Genomic DNA, 20,923 nt, shown 5'->3' with positions numbered 1-20,923 from the left:
GCCCCGGTCTGATTCTTTCAACGGCTATGGTTTTGCTTTTGGCAAATTACTTTGGAGATCCGTAAAGCTGCTGATCAGCGATGGAGCCGCGTCGAGCTTGGGCGAAGAGGTGATCTGTCTTTTTAGCCTTTGGTGGCCGCTTCGGTGGTGTCGAAGGAAAGGGACAGGCGCTGGTATTTTGCATAAGATTTTCCTATCTTTTCAGTCATGTATGGTCGGTACTTACGTGCCTTGTAACTTGATCTTTATTCTATATAAATGAGACACGTATTACCATGCGGAAAAAAAAAAGACAACCGGCTCATGATGCATACCCTGTCAACTTCTCTAGACGAGGCAACGAATGTCTTTCACCGCTCCAAATAGCAATCCGCAAATCTTGCCGCATCGATCAAGAGTGACATCATCACCCATAACTAAGTAGGATCGGTATGATTTGGGCCCAACAACAAGTATTATATAGATCTACCTACATCTCTTTGATTTACACAGTCTGACGTTATGAGTCCGATCTTGCAGGCTATGAGGACTCGTTGCAACCGCCGTCGACAAAACCTCACGACCCGATTGAGGCGGACTTGTTGTTGCAACACTTATTGATATTCTTGCGTGCAATTCTAACTAAATTCGGTATTCATCTAAAAATAATAAGTTAAATATTTGAATTGGTAATTAAAGATGAAAACTCTACTAAACCTATACTATGTTCTGACAGCAGGCCCCACGCACTGGCGTGGCTTTTTCTTTTCTTCTGAAAACCCCAATAGCCATGCATTCATTCCGTACGAATATCTCAAAGCATTCGTGTGGTGTGTGGATGAAAAGGCCACCGGCACTCCGGCAGGCAGCGACGAGCACGTGATAGATATATGCAGCCGATGGATGCTAAATGCGGAGCATCCAGAAGGCCTCAGGCGAAGCTTTTTTTTCTTTTTCTTTTTCTTTCTCTTTTTCTTTTTTTTTTCTTTTCCAGATGGTACAAGGAAAAGAAGGGCTGACGCGGACACAAGCCCATGTGAATGATGTTGAGCGGTGACATGGAAACTTCTGTGCACGTCGCCTCATTCCGATGACGTCGAGCACCCGGCCGGGCGTTATCTTTATCGAAGATGGATTTGCCTCCACACATGTACGAGAGAGTATTATTTCCGCTGAAAGGGGCATGCAGAAACATATCCGTGGTGGGCGGGCGTTATCCTCCAGGGAGAAAAAGATATCCCTGGCCCGGCTCGTCGCAGGCCATGCATCTGCGGAGATAAAGATCCTCCGGCCGCCGGAGGCCATGCAATGCTAGGAAAAAGATACAGCCGTTAGAGGCCACGCAAAACGCGGGAGAAAGGAGGATACAGCCATCGGAGGCCACGCAAAACGCGCGAAAAGATAGGGATACTGCCATTAGAGGCCGCGCAAATACAATCTGATTCTCCATTTCTCCTCCCTGTCCAACGGCGTGAAGGATTTTGATCCGCTCGCTGGATCAAACGCAAGTGCCCTTTCTCTGTCGTCCCTGAAAGTTGAACTGAATTTACGGAAGGAGCTCATTGCACAATGTTGTTTAGATGGCGCCGAGAGGCCTAAGAGAAGATTATCCTCTCAACCATTCCACATATTATATACCAAAAATGACATGTTCAGAGGTATCAACACAACAGTATCTTTTAGCAAAACATGTTACCAAGACACATACCAGTAAAAAATTCAGACGAGTGTTAATTGGTGAGAGATGGACCGCCTGGATGCACCTGGTTCGGAGATTGATAGAAGTTCAACTCTTCGATCAATCGGATTCAATTGAATGGAAATTAGCTTCGAATGGGAGATTTACGGTGAAATCTTTATATATGGATCTCATTAACTCCGGCCCCCTATCTCGGTCGGTACACATTTGGAAAGTTAAGATCCCTTTGCGTATTAAAATTTTCATGTGGTTTGTTCATAAGCAAGTGATACTCACCAAGGACAACCTAATTAAGAGGCGATGGGTAGGTTCTTCGCGGTGCTGTTTTTGTGATCATGACGAAACAATACAACATTTATTTATTGAATGCCCACTTGCCAAATTACTTTGGAGAACGATTCATATAGCTTTTAATATTAATCCACCAGTCGATATTGCGTCTTTGTTTGGGACGTGGTTAGCTGGGGTGGAGAAAATAACTGCGGTCCGTATTCGGATTGGAATATGCGCGCTATTATGGGCTATATGGAACTGCAGGAATGATATGATTTTTAATAGACAACACACTTTAACTTTTTTGCAGGTTATCTTCAGGGCTATGGCTTGGATCCGTACGTGGTCCTTACTCACTCCTATGGACTCCAGGGAGCCTTTGGTTACTGGGTGCAACCAATGGGAGATGGTAGCTCGGGTTATCTTCAACCGGTTCGGATGGCGCTCGCATAACAGGATAGGAGTCTAGAGAGCTTATCCTATTTATCTTCATTGTGCCGGTTGACTCGGTTCGCTTGTAATTTTCCTTTTTTGGATTTTCTTGGCTGCTCCGTTTTGTGAGCTGTAAGACTTGTTCGACGATATTGGTTTGTTAACAAGATGGCCACATGCATCATCATGATGCAGAGGCCGGGGGTACGCCTCCATTTTTAAAAAAAACATACCATTAAAAAAATTGACAAAACATGACTGGTCTCTACCGACATGGTTATGACCTATATTCGCATTTTCAAACCGTCTTTTAAGAGCTTTGGATTGGTTAAAATTGGGGGGGGGGGGGGGCGTAGTGGAAGGATTACGTAACAGGCCCGCAGGTGTAGAATTGTTGATTTTTTTTAATACCCTTGGGTGCTGAGCTTAATCTCAAGGAATGTGGGGGAAACCTTGTTGCGGCTATGTATTGGAGCCACAAGAGGGCCCAAATCCCACGGAAAAACTTGGATCTGCAAAGTTCGAGAGAAAATTTTGGATATCAACATACATTAAGAAGTCAAAGCAATAACAAGGGGTACATAATTTTTCATGTGGAAAATTCTTTGATAATAGAACCACGAGTGCGCGCTTATAACTACCATAATCGAAGAAGCATTCTAAACACATAAAATTTAAAACAATCACCATAAGCTCATCCCGTTTGTGAAACTTAATCCATGTAAATAATCCGTATGATAGAGCATGGCATCTCTTCGTAAGAATCTACGAAGATCACATGTTACCGGCTTAATTAACGGAAGGACTTCAGTACCAGACACCAATCTGAATACATTAACATTTCTAGTGGAGAAGTGCATATTGCAGGACGCAAACAATTTAAGGTGGATATTATATTAAAGTGGCATCCAGTGGTGGAACTAAAGCTTGATGAGCCCGCCCAGCTGCCTGAGCTCCTGAGCTCCGACGGCGAATCTCTTTTCGTGCCTAGAAACAAGTGCTAGTTTAAGTAAGATTTTTAGGACAAACTCTAACGAAGAAGATTGCACTTAAATCTTGCCCAGGCTCAATGATTGAGTTTGACCCATCACTATGGCCAGTGGCAAATCTTGGATGAAAGTGAAGGGCGGGCTCAACTTCTCGGTACAAGGGATGGAACGGATAAACAACGATCTAGACACTAGACAGCGCGAGATGGACTAGGAACTAGTAGTAATTTTTCATTTTTCAATTTCAGAGGGCAGGCTTGAGCCTGTTAAAGCATGCCAGTAGAATCACCACTGACTATGGCATCATAATATATCTATATAGCTCCCTTCCTATCAACTAAAGAGTAAGTTCAGATAGTGTACAACTAGATCAATGAAAATGGGTTTTCAACCAAAAGGTTAATTGGAGCACCAAAACAAATCCAATGAAAGTTCAAAGATATATCGATCAATAGCGAAAGGTCTAGCTCTTTCTATCTATTACCTCCGTCCCAAATTAGTTGCCTTAGATTTGTCTAGATACAGATGTACCTAACACGAAAACGTGTCTAGATCGATGCAAATGGATTTTCAGATGAAAGGTCAATTGGAACACCGCAAGAACTCCAAGGAGTGTTCAAAGATATATCAATCAATGGTTAAAGGTCTAGCTCTTTCTATCTATTTTGTTACATGTCCAGCCAAGTGGCTTCCTGGGCTAGAACATATGGCCCATGTTAGCCTATCCGCCATGATTCTAGGTATCACAAGAGAGAGGAAAATGTGGTCATATCATATGCCTACTTGAGTGCTTCCTTGGTCACATCATATAAGAAAGTGACACATTATTCTCATTTAGCTAGTTGAACAACCATTTCTCGCAATTCTCTACCCCTAGTAATGTTTGAATTTTTTTTCTTGCATATAATACTCCACATAGATAGCCAATTGCATATATGTTCATCACTTGAAGAATTGGATTTTGTAGTAATTTATTTCTTGTACCCCTTTGGGCACCTCAAAGAACAACAACATAAACATCAACACACTAGTGAGTACCACATTTATTGAAACAAGTTGCCCTCCATAGCAACTAACCATTCCAAATGCTAAGTTTTTCTTAAAATAAGCATTGATCCCTTCACATTCTTTGTTAATAAGCATTTGTTGGGAATATACCCAAGAGGCAACCATCGATATGATTGTATTCCTTTGTATTAATGTGTTATTACATTTGTGCTTGAGTATCATCCTGACGTGGATTGACAGATATATGATTGTTTGTGAAACTTAATGTTGGCTGATGTTATTCTAGTTGTCTCTAGTCCTCGAGGATACGGGGATATATACTTGAAGAGTAGCATATCTATTAGCAAATGACCATATTTCACATGTCATGCATACGTGATGTCAGTCTTATATAGGTAATACCTTGTGTTGGTAGATTTGATGTCGGACAAACCCACTTTGAGATGCATCCATAAGTTTCATTTGTTAGTCCCAGCAAATAAATTTATATGTCATGTCCTAGACTTGGGTTCGTCATATGTTTTTGGGACATGGCCAAATGCCTAGAGATCATTGAGTGCTACTCCATAACTGAGTAGTCATAAAAGGTAGATTTTAGGCTTGTCATGAAGCAATGATGCGAGGAATGGTCAACCAAGTCATGATTCATGCTTCCTACTTTGAAAGATATCACTGAACCCTCTTGAGTGATCAGATTTAGAAATACATGGCAATACAACTAAGATTAAGTGTTAACCTTAGCAAGGAATCTATATGGGAGTTTGAGAAGATAGGTTGAACCACCCGGGCAAGATGAAAATAAAATACTAGCCTTGAGTTCGACGATGCATGTCATGAGACAAAAATATGAATCATTGTGAAGTTTCTCAGGATGAATTTGTGAGCACATGAGAGTTGGCAAATTCTGCTAGGGCTTGCTACTAGCTATTGTCCGAGTTAGAGTAAGTCATAGTCTAAGTACTATACTCGCGGTACCCCCACCACACCAGGTACTCGGAGGTTGGGAGAGTGTTACTCCCTACTAGCTATTGTACTCGGAGGTCATGAACCTACAGGGTCACACACTCCAGGGGTCAGAACCCACTTGGGATTAAATCTGGGTAGATAATGGGACACGGGTGTCAAACCGGTTTAGAGTATTATTGGGACATGGGTGTCAAAATCATATAAGTATGTCTATATAATCTGATTGGATAAGGGTATCGAGTTTTGTTGGGACACAAGAGTCGTAACCCATGTAAGGACGTCTATATAAGTGGGAAGGAATGAACGACGTTTGGATACCTTGGAGTTGTTGCATCTGTGACTCTGGGATGTACCCTAGTAGGATCTCGCGGAGAGAAGAAGATTGTACACCTACAATAATGCTGGCATGCTACATCGACTATACTTCCACTACAGGTCAACTTTCTTTTGAGAAACCGACAGGAGCTCTTCCTCTTCAAAATCGACACAACAAGCACACACCTGCCCTGGGCTGAGTGCCAAACCAGTCGACGACTCTATCGCCCAAGTAACCAAAGTAGACACCCTAACACTCGATGCGGAGCCGCCACTCCATCTTATAGACCTCAACAACGCACACACACCGACCCCGAGGGCGTGCTCCACACTAGCGGACGAATCTGCAACCCACACGACCTGATCCAACACTCCACACCACATTGGTGCTCTTTGAAGCTGTCGCTCGGACTTCCCTGCATTGACCCCAAAGCCGCGCTCCAAACGAGCCGACGACTCAGCCGATCACATCACCAGATGTGACATGCCACAACATTGAGGTGCTCTCCGGAGCCGCAGCTCCGACTTCCACGCCGACCCCGAGGCCGACACGTACCTAGCCGATGATGAAAATGTAGGACAACAACAGTCACCAAGGTACAACAAAAGACCGGGAATCCAATACGATGCCCCCAAGGGGGATGCGGAGGGTACGTCATCGCCGCCCACCCCGACCATGGCTGTAACATAGCTTTTCACCCTAAAAGCTCGAGATCCCAATAACACGGGAGGTGAAGGGGCTCCATGACGACGCCTCCAAAAAGGTGAACAACGCTCATGACCGCCGCCATCATCGGCATCACCCGAGGCCGATGCAAGGCTTTCGCCCGGAGCTCACCATGCCCAAAGTCATAGCATCATGTCCCGACCTCTGCCCGAGAACCGGTAGGCAAGTGTCCAAGACGGCTACCACATGCCAGATCTAGGTCGTGCAGCTCCAAATCCCCTAGGACGCGCTGGCGGCGCCAGGGGTCTTCTTGGGTATTCGGTTGAATACCCAAGATTTTGACAAACCATTGTAATTTTATATAAAACATGCGATTTTTTTTGCTAAACAGTGATGATTTGGGCAAAATGAATACCCTCCTCCAAAATCAATACCCACCCTCTAGAACCTGGCGCCGCCACTGCTAGGACGCCGCCAGCCGACCACTCCGTCGCCACAGCCCTCAGCCGCAGACAGTCAAGCATGGATGTCGCTGCCTCAGCCACCACCCAAGCTGCCACCACCTCCATACGAGTGTCGACGAGCCAATCACAGGGCTGCCGCCCCGGCCTCCTCGCGCTAGGCCACCAACCATTGCCGCCCCAGCCGGCGGGATCGACTCCTAGTGCCTCCCCGAGCGGAACCCCCGACACCTTCGGTAGCCTGGTTTGCCACCACCGCGGCGGAGGCTTGTGGCAACGGCGGTGAACAAGGGCAGAGGGAGGTAAACCCATGATCTACAATAATATTACGTTCCTAGTTTACGTGGTATAGAAAATTTAAATTTGGTCTAGTGTAGTCTACCCATATGCCAAGAGTTTTATGTGGTAAAGGGGATGCCAAGTTAGCGAGAAGGTAAAGACTCAAGTCTCACAACCCATGCATAGATGACGGCAATCACAACATGCATGGAAACGTCTGCACTCCAATTATTCTGGATAGATGTTTCGTTGAGGACAACGGCCCGCACGCGCCTGGGCGTTACCTTTGTTTCGGTTCTGTCAACGCACACCAGAATAGTACTCCCTCCGTCCCACAATATATAGCTTCAAAAAATGATCATATATTATGGGACGGAGGGAGTAGTTCAGTTGAAAGAGCAGTGCAAGTTGCAAGCAAAGTGGCGTTATCTTTGTCTGAAGTTCAGTCTCCACACAAAGAGGTATTTCCGTAGAAAGAACAGTGCAAGTTGCAAGCAAAGTGGCCTCGGTTATCTTACAGAGAGAAAAAGATATCCTCTCAGGGTAGTTGGAGGCCATGCATATGCAGAGATAAAGATCTCCCGGCCGCCGGAGGCCATGTAAATGCAGACAGAAAGAAGATCCTCCTAGAGGCCGTGCAAACGCAGGAAAAGATAGTGCTGTTTTGGAGGCCGTGCAAATGCAACCTGATTCTCATAGCAATATCTCCCTGTCCAACAGTGTAGAGGATTTAGATCTGGCTCGGTCCAAGTGCCCTTTCTTTGTCATCTGGGAAAGTTTAGAATTAAATTTTAATTCTTTCGTAACTACAATGTCTGATTGTATCGTCGAAATTTTAAATGACGCAACATAATTGCAGCATGGTATTTGCCCCCTGAAATGTTTTAAATGCTATGGAACTATTTCTTAATCTAATTTCCTTTGAGCCAACTAAATTGGCCAATATCCGAAATTGCTAACAATGTGTTTCTAAGTATTAACATTGACACCTTTGCAGGGGATGTTCGAAAACGGGTTGAGCTCTAACCGTGAGAACCAGCAATTAGTTTTTTGTTCATGTTCATTTGCGTTTATAATAATAAAAGTTTTGAACCGAGTTCAAACTCTTTATGAGCAACTGTGCTTAACCTAAACCTAATCTAGATGGAGCACAGCAAAACTCATGTCCTTGACAATAGGAGCCAACCAGAGGCATGAATCACATGGCAAAACTGAATGTGAAAATTTTGAGTAGTCCATCGATGAGAAAATGCTACATAACAACAAAAATAATGGTAAAAGAGTAAAATCAATAACGACGGTCGCTGCCGAATCTTCACGTCGAAAAACCTTTCGGCAAAGAACCACGAGGTCATGATGGTGATCTTCATGCCTCCTTTGCGATGTAAAGGGGTGTGTTTGTTGGGTCGATTATGCTGTCATGGGGTTTCATGCTTTGTGAGTGGTATGCATGTGGCCTTTCTGTATCGGTTTTCACCTGGTTTTCATTACGTAACTAGGGAAATCACTTCCTAAAAAATCATTTAGGTAAAAAAAAATTGTCGCCTTTTTGAAAGAAAAAAATCTTCACGATGTCATAAGAAGTGTTGCAAACACAAGGAATTTGCATTTGAGTCATAGCAACTCATCTCATGCGACTTTTTTTTTTTTGAAAAAGGACATTGTACCCCCCCCCCCCCCCCCCCCCCGCCCCCAACCTTTGCATTGACTGATTCACACAACCATTTCATTGCAACATTTTTAAATGCACTATCAAAAGGTAAAAAAAGGACTCATAAACAACCATAGAGCTTACATAAAGCACTTATGCATTACTAATCCTTTTGTTAAACCATCATTTAAATCAGTGAATAAAGCTGGTGCGGCCATCTTCAAATAGTTGCAACCAGAGTCTAGAAGCTCCCAAGTCTTCACATACTGTAAGAACCATGTACGGCTCCAATGAGCAGCCTTGTAGATAATAAACCGTAAATTCTCCAAACTCTCACTTTGTTAAACACAATATTATGTTGACCCAGTTACAGAGGAGGAGAATGATGTACTCCCTCCGTCTCAGTTTACAAGTCCTACGCGTATACCTAGGTTGCCAATTTGACCACCCTAATATAAACTATATAACACAAAAATTATATCTTTTGAAAATAGAACATCTGAAGTTTATATTAGTATATATTTGTAATATATGACTTGTATTAGGTTGGTCAAATAGACGACCTAGGGGTACGCGCACGCCCTGTAAACTGAGAGAGAGGTAGTACAACTGCAACAGTCCCAGGTTCCAACACACTGCATCGACTCTACTTCCGTTGGGGCTGCATCTCATGGTAATCCGGTAAGAGTAATGATACATCTATAAAATAATATTTACATTTTTACAGGCACGCTGATGTGTGCGATTATGATTGGTAATGGAGGGATGAAATGGCCCACCCCAGTTAAAATAGAGAGGGGGAGGGGGATTAAGGTAAGTAAACGTTTGTAGAATCTTTGTAGGTCTACCATTATTGATCCAGTAATCTATAACTGTAACATAGTCCTACTTTATGTGGTAGAATATTTTAATTGGGATCCAATGAAGCAAAATTTCCGGTAATTCCAACTTTTTATGAGCTAAATGGGGATGCCAAGCTACCAAAAAGGTACAGATTCAACCTCACAACCATATAGCTGTTCACATTACTCCTCAACTTGTTCCGTTTGACCAATCATAAAATTTCCCTTTTACGAAAATTAATTATTAGGCCAGCCAACTGCTTCAATAATGACAAAATGAGTTCCCTGTTAATGCTTTATAAAAAGAAAATCCTAAATCTACATATAGTGAGACGTGACTGTCATTGTCCAAAAAAAATTGTAATGGCAACCCATTAGTTAGGTTATAAAAAATAATTTGGGAGGGCATTTAGGCTGGTCATAATAAGAGTATCATAGATAGTACTCTATCATACATGCATGCCAACTAGATATTTTTGCTGAGGTGACACATAATTAAATAAGAAAAGAAATGATTGAATATCATGATACGATACATATTCATATTAAATGATGTATTAGTATACGATGCATGGCAATAAATAAGATCACTATGATACCAAGTTATGATAGTATGCATTATAGAGATACTACATACACTAGTATCATATATATCATACTAACATATGATACTTCTCATTGTTAGTTGCAATAACAAGTGAAATTCACGACACACACCGTCGCTGTGAAGTGTGAGGAGTGGAAGAAGAGAAGGAGGATCGGAAGCGTGTGCACATCGCCTCATTCCGATGTCCGCCGTTAGAGCATGATTAATAGTATAGCCAACTGCTGGCTATAAGCCATTGCCATGTCATCTATAGCCCATCTTATAGCCAATATGTACAATAGTTGATTAGAAAAGTGTATTACTTTTTTATTATATGGCCCACCTTTCACTCTCACAAAGTGCCTAGAAGCACGTGCTAGAGCTGGCTCTTCACCAAGAGCCCGCTTATCTTCTCTCTCCTCTTCTCTTTCCTCCAACTAAGCAAGAATATAATAATTTATTTCTTATAGCCAGCTGACTCAGTTTTATTGTACTTGCTCTTAAGTGCCTGCAGCTTGCAGGTGCCCGAGCGTTATCTTTGTCACCTTGTCGGAGTTCTGTCTCCACATACGAGAGAATTTCCGTTGAAAGAGCTGTGCAAGTTGCAAGCAAAGTGGCGCCGGTTATCTTCCCGGGAGAAAAAGATATCCTCCGGCTACTTGGTGGCCATGCATATGCAGAGATAAAGATCCTTTCCGGCCGCTGGAGGCCATGCAAACGCAGGAAAAGATCATGCCCGTTGGAGGCCGCGCAAATACAATCTGATTCTCATTGTAACATCTCCTTGTCCAATGGCGTGAAGGATTTAGATCCACTCCATCCTAGCAAGTGCCCTTTCTTTGTCATCTCGGAAAGTTGATTTAAATTTTAAAACCTGTCACACAATGTTCTTTTCGACCGGCAAGACTTCAAATAGTGGATTTGACTTTTGGAATGCCTGAAGTGCTACACAATTTTCACGTTGTTTAATTTCATCCTGGGAGTAAATAGCAAAAAAGTAACACAATTTGGGTTTGGGGCCTAAAACAGCTCCTACCACTTTGAGATTTTACATTTTTTCTTACAGAAAACACTAGTTACAGCCGAAATTGTTAGCGGTTATGACATGTCATGCCAGCCCGTCAGGTCCATGTGACACCACAAGGTCAACTCCGTTCGGGTGTGAAGTGGTGCCACATGGAGCTGACGGGCGGGCCCGACATGTCATAACCGGGATCAGTTCTGGCCAAAGCGGTAATGGGTGTTTTCTCCCAAAAAAAATAGACCCAAAGTTGTACTCCCTCCATCACATAATATAAGAGTGTGACACTACACTAATGTGGAAAACGCTCTTATATTATGGGACAGAAGAGTAGTTATCTATTAAACAAAATAAAGTGATAGTTATTCTGAAACCCTAATCCAAATTGTGGTAGTTTTTTTACTATTTACTCTTCCTTCGGGCCAACCAAAAATATAGTCGGTGTCCTTTCACCGTCAGCAAAGTGTTTCTAAACAGTAAGATCGACGCCTTGGCTCAAATATATATTACAGAAAGGTAAGATTTCATGAAACATGTGAATCAAACAAAATAAACTAATCTTTAGATGATGTGGTGAGGATAAGAAAAGGTTGTCGTCTCAATAACTCTACATGTAATAAGCCAATAATGGCATGCTCAATGTATAAATATCATATATTGTGGCAAAAACATGCCACGCTAGACAGGACTAATACGGTGATCGAGATAACTGGTCTCTTATTTAATACTCCTCTCTATTGTATCCCTCGAGTGATTTTTCCGAAGACATGGCTAGTACGGTCATCGATCTTTCCATTTATTTGTTAAACAACTCTCTGGCATTGATCCTCACAACCAGATAGTTGTTTTTATTCTCGTCCTCGGTCTCTTTAGGTTGACCAAAAAAATTGCTTTTATGGAAATTATTTTTAGGCCAGACAACTACTAAAGTATACACAGTACAAGTTTGCACTTTGATACTCTATATTTTGTTTCTTCTAAATCTAGGTACAACGAGATGTGGCTGTCATGGTCCACAAAGTTAGCAGCAATCCATTGACCACAGAAAAATAATCCAGGACAGACCCATTTACAGCTAGCATTACAATATGTGAAATTCGCGTCGCCGGACGTGGGGGAGAGGGGCAGGAGAATCATGGTGGCAATGACATGGAAACGTCTGCACATCGCTTCATTCTCGAAGTTCTGCCTCCACACACAGGAGTATTTCCGTTGAAAGAACAGTACTGCAAGTTGCCTGCAAAGTGGCCGGCGTTATCCTACAGGGAGAAAAAGATATCCTCAGGGCCATGCGTATGCACAGATAAAGATCCTCCCGGCCGCTGCAGTCCATGCAAACGCAGTGACGATATAGATCCTCCTGGCCGCTGGAAAAGATTCTGCTGTTGGTGGCCGTGCAAATGCAACCTGATTCTCATGGTAATATCCCTCTGTCCAACGGTTTGAAGGATTTAGATCTGACTCGACCCAAGTGCCCGTCCTTTGTCATCTGGGAAGTTGCAACACAATGTTTGATTGTATGGTCAAAATTTCAAATGAATGGGCGTACAATTGCAACGTGGTAGATCTGAATTTTTAAATGTTTGAAATGCTATGGCACTTTTGCTTAGTCTAATTTCCTTTGAGCCAACTAAATAATGTCAACATACTTGCATTGCCAACAATGTGTTTGTAAGTACTAGGATTGACGCCTTACAGGGGTTGTCCAAAAAAGGATTGAGCTCAAACCGTGAAAACCAGTAATTAGTTATTTGTTCATATTAATTTGCCTTCACTAAGTACACTTTGCGCAAGCCTTAGTAGAAAATAAAACAAATTAAAGTTTGAACGAGTTGAGTTCAAATTATTTGACGGTCACCCCTGCATAAACCTAAACCTTATCTATGCATGGGTGCTCATAAATAGTTTGAACTCATCGCTGACCATAGGAGCCAACAAGAAGCATGGATCAAGTGGAATGCTCGGGAGAACATCAACATGATCTCCGCCGACCTTCGCTCCATCGCCTCACGACTCTCGCCTTCGCCGCCACCTCCACCAACGCCGCCGCCACCTCCCGAGCCGGATTAGACTCATAGCTTCATTCCAGGGGATGTTGTGCTGAGCCCCCAGCAAGACTATTTGTTTTCTGTTTTCTCGCAACTTGGACGCCTATTTGTATGCACTTTGTAGTTGGTTGTTCCTTTATGATATAAAGTATCTTTAATTGAATGCTAAAAACTTGAGTACTCCATCCATGAGAAAATAATATATATATATCAACAGAAAATAGAGAATAAAAGCAATAACAATGATCGCCACCGAATCTTCATGTGCAAAAACCTTTCGGCAAAAACCACGAGGTCAATAGTGATCTTCCCGATGCATAAGAAGTGCTGCAAACACATTTACAATGAGCCATAGCAACTGATCTCATGCGACTTTTTTTCTTCAAAAGGGGGGTTGTAACATTTTTAAGTGCAATGTGAAAAGGTAAAAAAAAGATACGGCAACAACCAATAGAGCTTACACAAAGTGCACTTATGCATTAATAATGCTATCATTAAGCCGTCATCGATTAGTTGAATAAAGCCTCTATGACCATCTCCAAATAGTTGCGCCCACGGTCTAGAAGCTCTTGAGCCATCACATGTTATAGTAATAACCATGTATGGATCCAGTGAACCAGTTGGTTCGGGGATCATGCGCATTGGGTGTAGGGTAGGACGAAGAGAGGGTACTCAGAAATTCAATCTGATCGATGTTGGTCAGTATCGTTTTTGGAAAGAGCTCGAAGCACAAGAGTGAGATTTTTAAAGCAGCTGCTAGCAAAATGAGATAACCAAATTGGACCCTGAGCTTATACTTAGAGTTTTCGCTTCGTAGACTTCCTTCTTCCTTCCAACAGTGGGTCTTAGCGTGAATTGATTGTGCCCCTCAATCTTCAGTTATCATATAGCTTGACCGAGCTTCCATATTGGCATTTATGTTGGAAGGACTGCAGCCTGCGATGTGCAAGCAACTGTAGATATTTTTGAGAAATTGACAGCATACGTTCATTAATGTCTGCATATCAATGACTAAAGCGGGAGAGGTTTAGGCAGTAGCACACTCGACCAATGCAAAGGGTTCCGGGTTATGGACAGTTGAAGAGGTAATAGTATTCACCAAAAGGCCAGAACACGGAGAGAAGTCTAGAGAGTGTCCAAAGATATTATGGATCGATGGCGAAAGCTAGGGCCTAGGGCTAGCTCTTTCTTTCTCTTTTGTTCCATGTCTAGTCAGCTCCCTCCCTTGGTCATATCATTATGGGCGACCGTAGCTCCTCTACCGTGATTCTAGGTAGCGCGCTGGAGAGGAAAAGGTGGCCATGCAAATGCAATCCGATTCTCTGATCACGCTGGCGTCCTTGTCCAATAATGTGTAGCGTTTTGATCCGCGCAAGCTCGAGCCAATCAAAGCTCCTTTTTTTATCCGCCTTGGAGAAAAAGCTGCCGGAATCTCCCCGGAGAGAAAGCCCCCTCGTGGCCACGACGACGACGCTGGTCCCGGCGGCTCGTGGCCGGGGGACGAGGCTGCGGGGGCCGCCGGTGCAACTTCGCCTACGTAACTAGTGGCGCCGGCAGGGGGGAGTACGAGACGCCTTGTGGAGGTGGTGCCTAGACGATTGCTTTCGTCACGTGCATCTTTCCACGCTGTACACATGCATGGACAAATCAGCTAAGCCGCAGCATACGTCCTCCCTCAGTTGACAACGCGAGATGGCTTACTAAATCATCCTCTATTGCATGCTCTAGCATATTAGTAGTATATAAATATAACATGATAATATTAGCACGTAAGTAATATTTAATATTAGTATTTTTATGTCATTCCTCATTAGACCATTACGGAATGTAGACGAGGAACAATATTTGTTTACGATGTCTAGCCATCAACGCCTACCTTCCATGGGCATGATTATGGACAAAGTGCATGAGCCAATTAGACGCATCTCCGATCACGGTCTAGCCTATCAGTTCGTTTAGTCTATTTTGCATACTTCCTCCATTTATATTTCGTCCGCGTATTAGATTTTGATCAAAGTCAAGCTTTGTAAACTTTGACAAAGTTAAACAAAAACACTAACATATACAATAACAAATCGATACCATTAGATTCATTATTGAATGTACTTTCAAGACATATAGATTTGTTAGGGTAAATGTTTATATATTTTTTCTATAAACTTGGCCAAACATTACGAAGTTTGACCTCAGTCAAACCTAATATACAGAGTAAATAAAAAACAAAGGGAGTACTTTGTAGTGCCTTTATATATTTGGCCAGGTTACATTTCTTCAACTCCAACACCTAACCCTTCGTATACTTTAGTCCAGCTGTGACACCAGTTTCAATATTTAATTTTAGGGCATCACTAGAGCGCGACTGGCAATGGGCGCAATGCGCACTCGTCGCCACACACATCAGCCAAGGATCGTCGTTTTATCATCTGCGCCTTGCATGCATTGCACAACAGTTGATCGCACGGTGTGAAGTGTGTCACGGCGCAAGACACCGGACACAGCTCCCCTAACGTGTCGTTGACACACTGGCATGTGGACCCGGGCCCACAAGTCAGTGGCCCCACGTCAGGGGCCAGTACGTCAGAGAATCCGGCTCCCAAGACATCAGGCCAAACGTCCGTGCCATATGACTAGGGTAATTTTAATGCTTTTGCTAATTCCAAATCATGATTTCTGAAAAGTACAACTTCAATTTATGAAAATATAACTTTTTGAAAGGAGGGAAAAAATTGCAAGTTGCACTTCTCATAATCGGCTTAGACATAAGAAAACCTCTGGCTACTTACATGTAATAGATCCCTATCTAGAAAGTCGTTAAATATATACTATATGCCCTTACTGATACTTTAGACTGTGAGTTCAATTTGATGCCCCACTGGCTAATACTAGGAATTAGTCACACTTCTATGTGCGCTTGCACTTTACAGAAACACCAACTTGACTTAGGTATCACATACAAATCAGCCCTTGAAAGGACCAAACATTCTCGTTGGCAATAAGAACCCAAAAGGAAGCAAATTGGCAGGATGTTCTCTCTTTGCCACAGCAGACATTCATCCATTATTGGCACTACTTGCGATAACCTTAGGGCATCTCCAACGCTGATCTTTAAATCAGACACCATATCCGTCCACGGATCAATGGAACTAGTCCGCAGACAGTGATGCAGGCACCGACCATTCAACCATGCCCGCATACATTTCAAAACAAAGTTGAATAAGCTGGAGAAAGATTATCAAACAAGACGGGTTTCAGCATAGTTCGGACTTTATTTACATAAAATGGATGATAATTCGACCGTTCAACTATTTTTTTAAACTAGGAGGCTACCTTGTAGCGGACGATGACCTCGTACGCATGCCACCCTAGCTGGTTGCACCGTCGTCGCCGTCCTTCCAATGGGTCGCGGCAGCCTTGCCCGGTCTTCGCATGGCGCTCGCCAAGGAGTCGTTCCGCTTCCTTATGCACTGTGTCGAGGGCCGGTGCGGCCAATGCCGACATGGTCACGTGCCCTGTCGGCGGCCTTGGCCCCGCCGGCATTGGCAATGTGTGGATGTGGACATCACCGGAGCAAGGATTTTACCAAACATGCCAAGATCTGGAGACGTCGCCGCCACCTGCTATCTTGAAGGACCACAACTTGGGCATGGTGTGTGTGTGGATGGGAAGAGGACGAGGAGTTCGGAGAAGCGGCTGAGCGCGGAGGTGTCGATACGGACGTTGCCGGAGCACGGATTATATAGGCTCGGCCAAGCCAGGAGAACGGATGGTCATTCCCCTTCAATGCGGCGCAACGGCTGGAGTTGGTTTCCCGGTACAATGCGTCCGCATTGAAGCGGTGACGCCCGCGTTATCGCATCGGTCAGTGCGGCCCTCATGTCTGGTCACATAACGGTACATCAATGTCGGCCGCTGCGGCTCTGGTCCGGCATGAATGCGACGCAGGAAGCGGCTCATCCGTTGAAGAGAAAGCGCGGGAGAGGAGGGGGCAGTTTTGGTGGGTCTGGGGTGTCAAACGCGTGCCCGGGTTTGCGGAAAAACGGACGTTTGGACCGGTCGACGGACGGATGCAAACCGCGTTAGATGGCAGAACACGTCAGAACCGCGCGGTCCGAACGGATGCGTGGGGTTTGGGGTCAGCGATGGAGATGCCCTAACCTTACATGTATACAGAGAAGCATGACAATGAAATGCACCACATATATACCATATTTTGTGTCCCCTACCCTAAGTGAGTTTTTGTAAGGAAAAGGCAGGCCATCTGCCATTCAGCTGTCCACGTTTGACAGTACTACACATGCCCTAGTGATGATTTAAATGTGAAACTTTTTTCTACAAACACTGAACCCTTTCTTGCATTTTTATGCACGGTGCGCATGCATAACGCAAAATTTAAGCCGCATGCAAGCATGGATGTGTCCCGCTCGATCGTCTAGAACCTGTGTCCTCGCTAGACAGACTGTGAGATTCGCCAAGTCGGGTGGTAGTGGTTCTTACTTTTCTCTACGAATCAGAGGCAACCACCATACGTACACCACCATACGTGCTCCCCGGCTCCACTTGGAGAGAAAAGAAGAAACGGGACGCCGATGCCCGATGCGCAGCCACGTATTTTTGTGCGTGCATCTGTGCCGATTTGACCGGCCGGGCCTCTCTTTCCGGCGACAAGACGGACCGCCGGGCTCGCCGCCCGATACGTGTCCTCCGGCGCCCGAGCACGGCGCGGCGACACGTAACGCCGAGACCTTTTGGGACGATCAGGCCAGCCATGCATGTGATCGGGCTGCAGGAAGGGGGCTGTGAAACGACGTGCGCGGTGCCGTACTGTCGCCGGAAAGCCAGAGGGATATATACCTCCGGTTGGAGCTCGATGGGTTCCTGCCACACGCGGGCGAGATCTCTCGGCGCGCACGGCTCCCTCCCCCGTATCGATGCGCTCCGGTGAAAATGGAGATATGTTTCACATGGAGAGAGAGATATGGAGGAATTTTATCCAACAATACCGATCGAGCGAGCGATAGCAGCACGAGTTACATCTCACGTACGTAAAGCAGTGCAGGATAGATTCGCTCCCAGGTTATCTGCTAAGGAATATGAATATAATCCAGTGTCGTTTCTTATTTATCCTTGTTGTTTAGGGTACAGATATATATTAGATATATACATGTGTGTGTGTGTGTGTGTGTGTGTGTAAATTCTGAACCACACATAACTTAAAAAAGAAGTCATGATGTGCATTCATCACGAAATATATTTTTTCATATGATATATATTCGGTATTGTAAATGCTCTTTTCTTTTTCTACAAACTTAGTCAAGACTATAAAAATATTATTCACTATAATTTGGTAAGGAGTGATTAACTATTTTTTAAGTCAAGGTGAGTCATAGTCACCCCCTAAGTATGATACAAAATAATAGATCTAAAAAACTATAAATACAAAAAAGGCCAACCCAAATAAGTTGTTTTCTCAAAAGGAAAATTCATGTTTAAAGATACCAGGACATAGTTTGATCGAGCATACATATGGGTCTGTTTCATCTTATGGGTGAAAATCTATGAGCCGGCTTTGGTGGATCATGGAGCGATATACCCTCACCTCGTTGTTTGTGTCGAGCAACTGTTTTTGGGATCGGGTATCTGTTCCGCCTATGGTTTCATCTTCGTATGCACAACTTGAAATCAGAGTTCGTAACAGCAATCCTAGATCACGGATGTCAAGATTTAGTGGCTCGCCTCACAAGATGGCTTGAGTTGGCATTCCTTTCAGTTGGTTATGAAATTGATAGATTCACTGTGAAGCTAAGAGGCGCTATGGCCTAGGCGATGCATTATTCTGAGATAATTGCTATGGGCGTTGCCCTTAGCACTTCTTGGCTAGCGGGGTTGTAAAAACGTAGGAATAAAAGAAACACATGAATATGATATGAAGGTATGTGCAAAACAGAGGATTAACAAACATAGAAATTCAATCAACTTCGGTGTTTGGTTCACGAAAATTGAAAAAACACAAAAACCTTAATAAACATAGTCAAATCAAAGTCAAACACATGAAGATATATAGTCAGAATGTTATTGCACCATTAAGAGTCTTAGCCTCTGTTCTTTGTGCGTAGGGATTTGAAAAAGGTCCAAGTGGAAGTTAGAATTTTTGTGCTTTTCCTTGGAACTGGGATCAAAGAAAATGGCCTCAATTTTTGTTTGCTCCATTCCTTTGAACCAAAGACATAAATAGTACCATCATAGGGGAAAATATTTCTATATTTTCTCTCCACTTTTCATTTGGCCAATGGAGCCATTAGTTTTGATTTTCCTCTTAGATTTTGGAGTTGGTCAGTACACTAGCTGGGTTTTTTTTCTGAAAGTAAGCTGGCCAATAATTGAGCTGAAAACGTACGTGTGTATACAGTCGCTGCATATTTGGAAAGGGAAGGTTAGCTAGGTGGGACAAAAAGGCAGAAAAAGATATGCAGATTTCGAAGCTAATAAGAACTAACTAAAAAACAGATGCTTTTTTGGACTTTAGCCTCACTGGTCATCGATAAAAGGAAAGGTAGATGAGAAAGGGACGTGACTTTTGTGCTACAGCCTGATAGATACTGGAGAGACATACATGAATGTGCCTAGATGCTCCGGTCATTAACTGACAGTGAAGTTAGTAACTATACAACTTTTTTACCGCCAACGGTACAATATTCCAAAATATTTAGGTTGGTTAAATTGCAATAGGACAATTAGCATATGCGTTGTAGTATGCAAACAGAATGTGAGCAGAAAGAGCATCCGGATTCCTAGCTAGCATCTCGTAAAAGAGGGGTCAAGATAGACATATCAACTTTCTCTCTCCATTTATCTCTTTGAGTTTATTTAATGCATCTTTTGCCACTTGGGACTTTAAATTTGACATCTAAATTAAAAACCATATGTAAAGTAAATTTTGTTACTACTATTATTTTCAGTCAAATTTTGTGGCACTGTGCATCAACCCATAAAATACAGGATGGATGCAAAAACTCAGTTTTATAAGGGGAAGAATAATTTCTCCATATTAATACAGGTTGATCTTCTGTTGAACCCCAAACACATAGTGCTCCCTCCATTCCCTTATACAAGGCCACTATCAAAAATACATTTTGCATCAATATAAGGCCACCAACAATAACCGAGGCAAAAATTAATGATGTTTCCTCCTACTAGCAACTTTTTAATAATTACATGCATGTAGTCATAATGACACTTAGCTATTTCCTTTCCATTCATTTGTTGCATGCTTATGGTGTATTAATGATCCCGGTTAACAAGAAGAAAAGTTGACTTGCAAAGCAATCATTAAATTTTATCTTGGTACCTGTAATATGAGTTTGTGGCCTTGTATAAGGGAATGGAGGGAGTATCATCCATGGTGGGGTTGACTATCGTTGACATGCACCTCATAGGTTGTCAACGGAGATACAAACCAGACCCGCTAAGGTTGGTCGTAATGGGGAGTATCATATACTAGTATCATGCATATGATACTAGTGTATGATACTACTTACGTAATGCATAATATCATAAGTTAGTGCTACTATCTTAGGTTGACTTATTAATTGTCATGCATGACACAAAGTAGTAGTACAACATTTAATATGATACAGTATCATTATATGATACCACATCCTCTCTTTTCTCATTTAATTGTGTGCCACATCATCCAAAAAGTCTAGTTTG

This window comes from Triticum aestivum, chromosome 7B, assembly GCF_018294505.1.
Source record: "Triticum aestivum cultivar Chinese Spring chromosome 7B, IWGSC CS RefSeq v2.1, whole genome shotgun sequence".
Classification (NCBI taxonomy): domain Eukaryota; kingdom Viridiplantae; phylum Streptophyta; class Magnoliopsida; order Poales; family Poaceae; genus Triticum; species Triticum aestivum.
Note: the sequence above shows the minus strand (reverse complement) of the source record.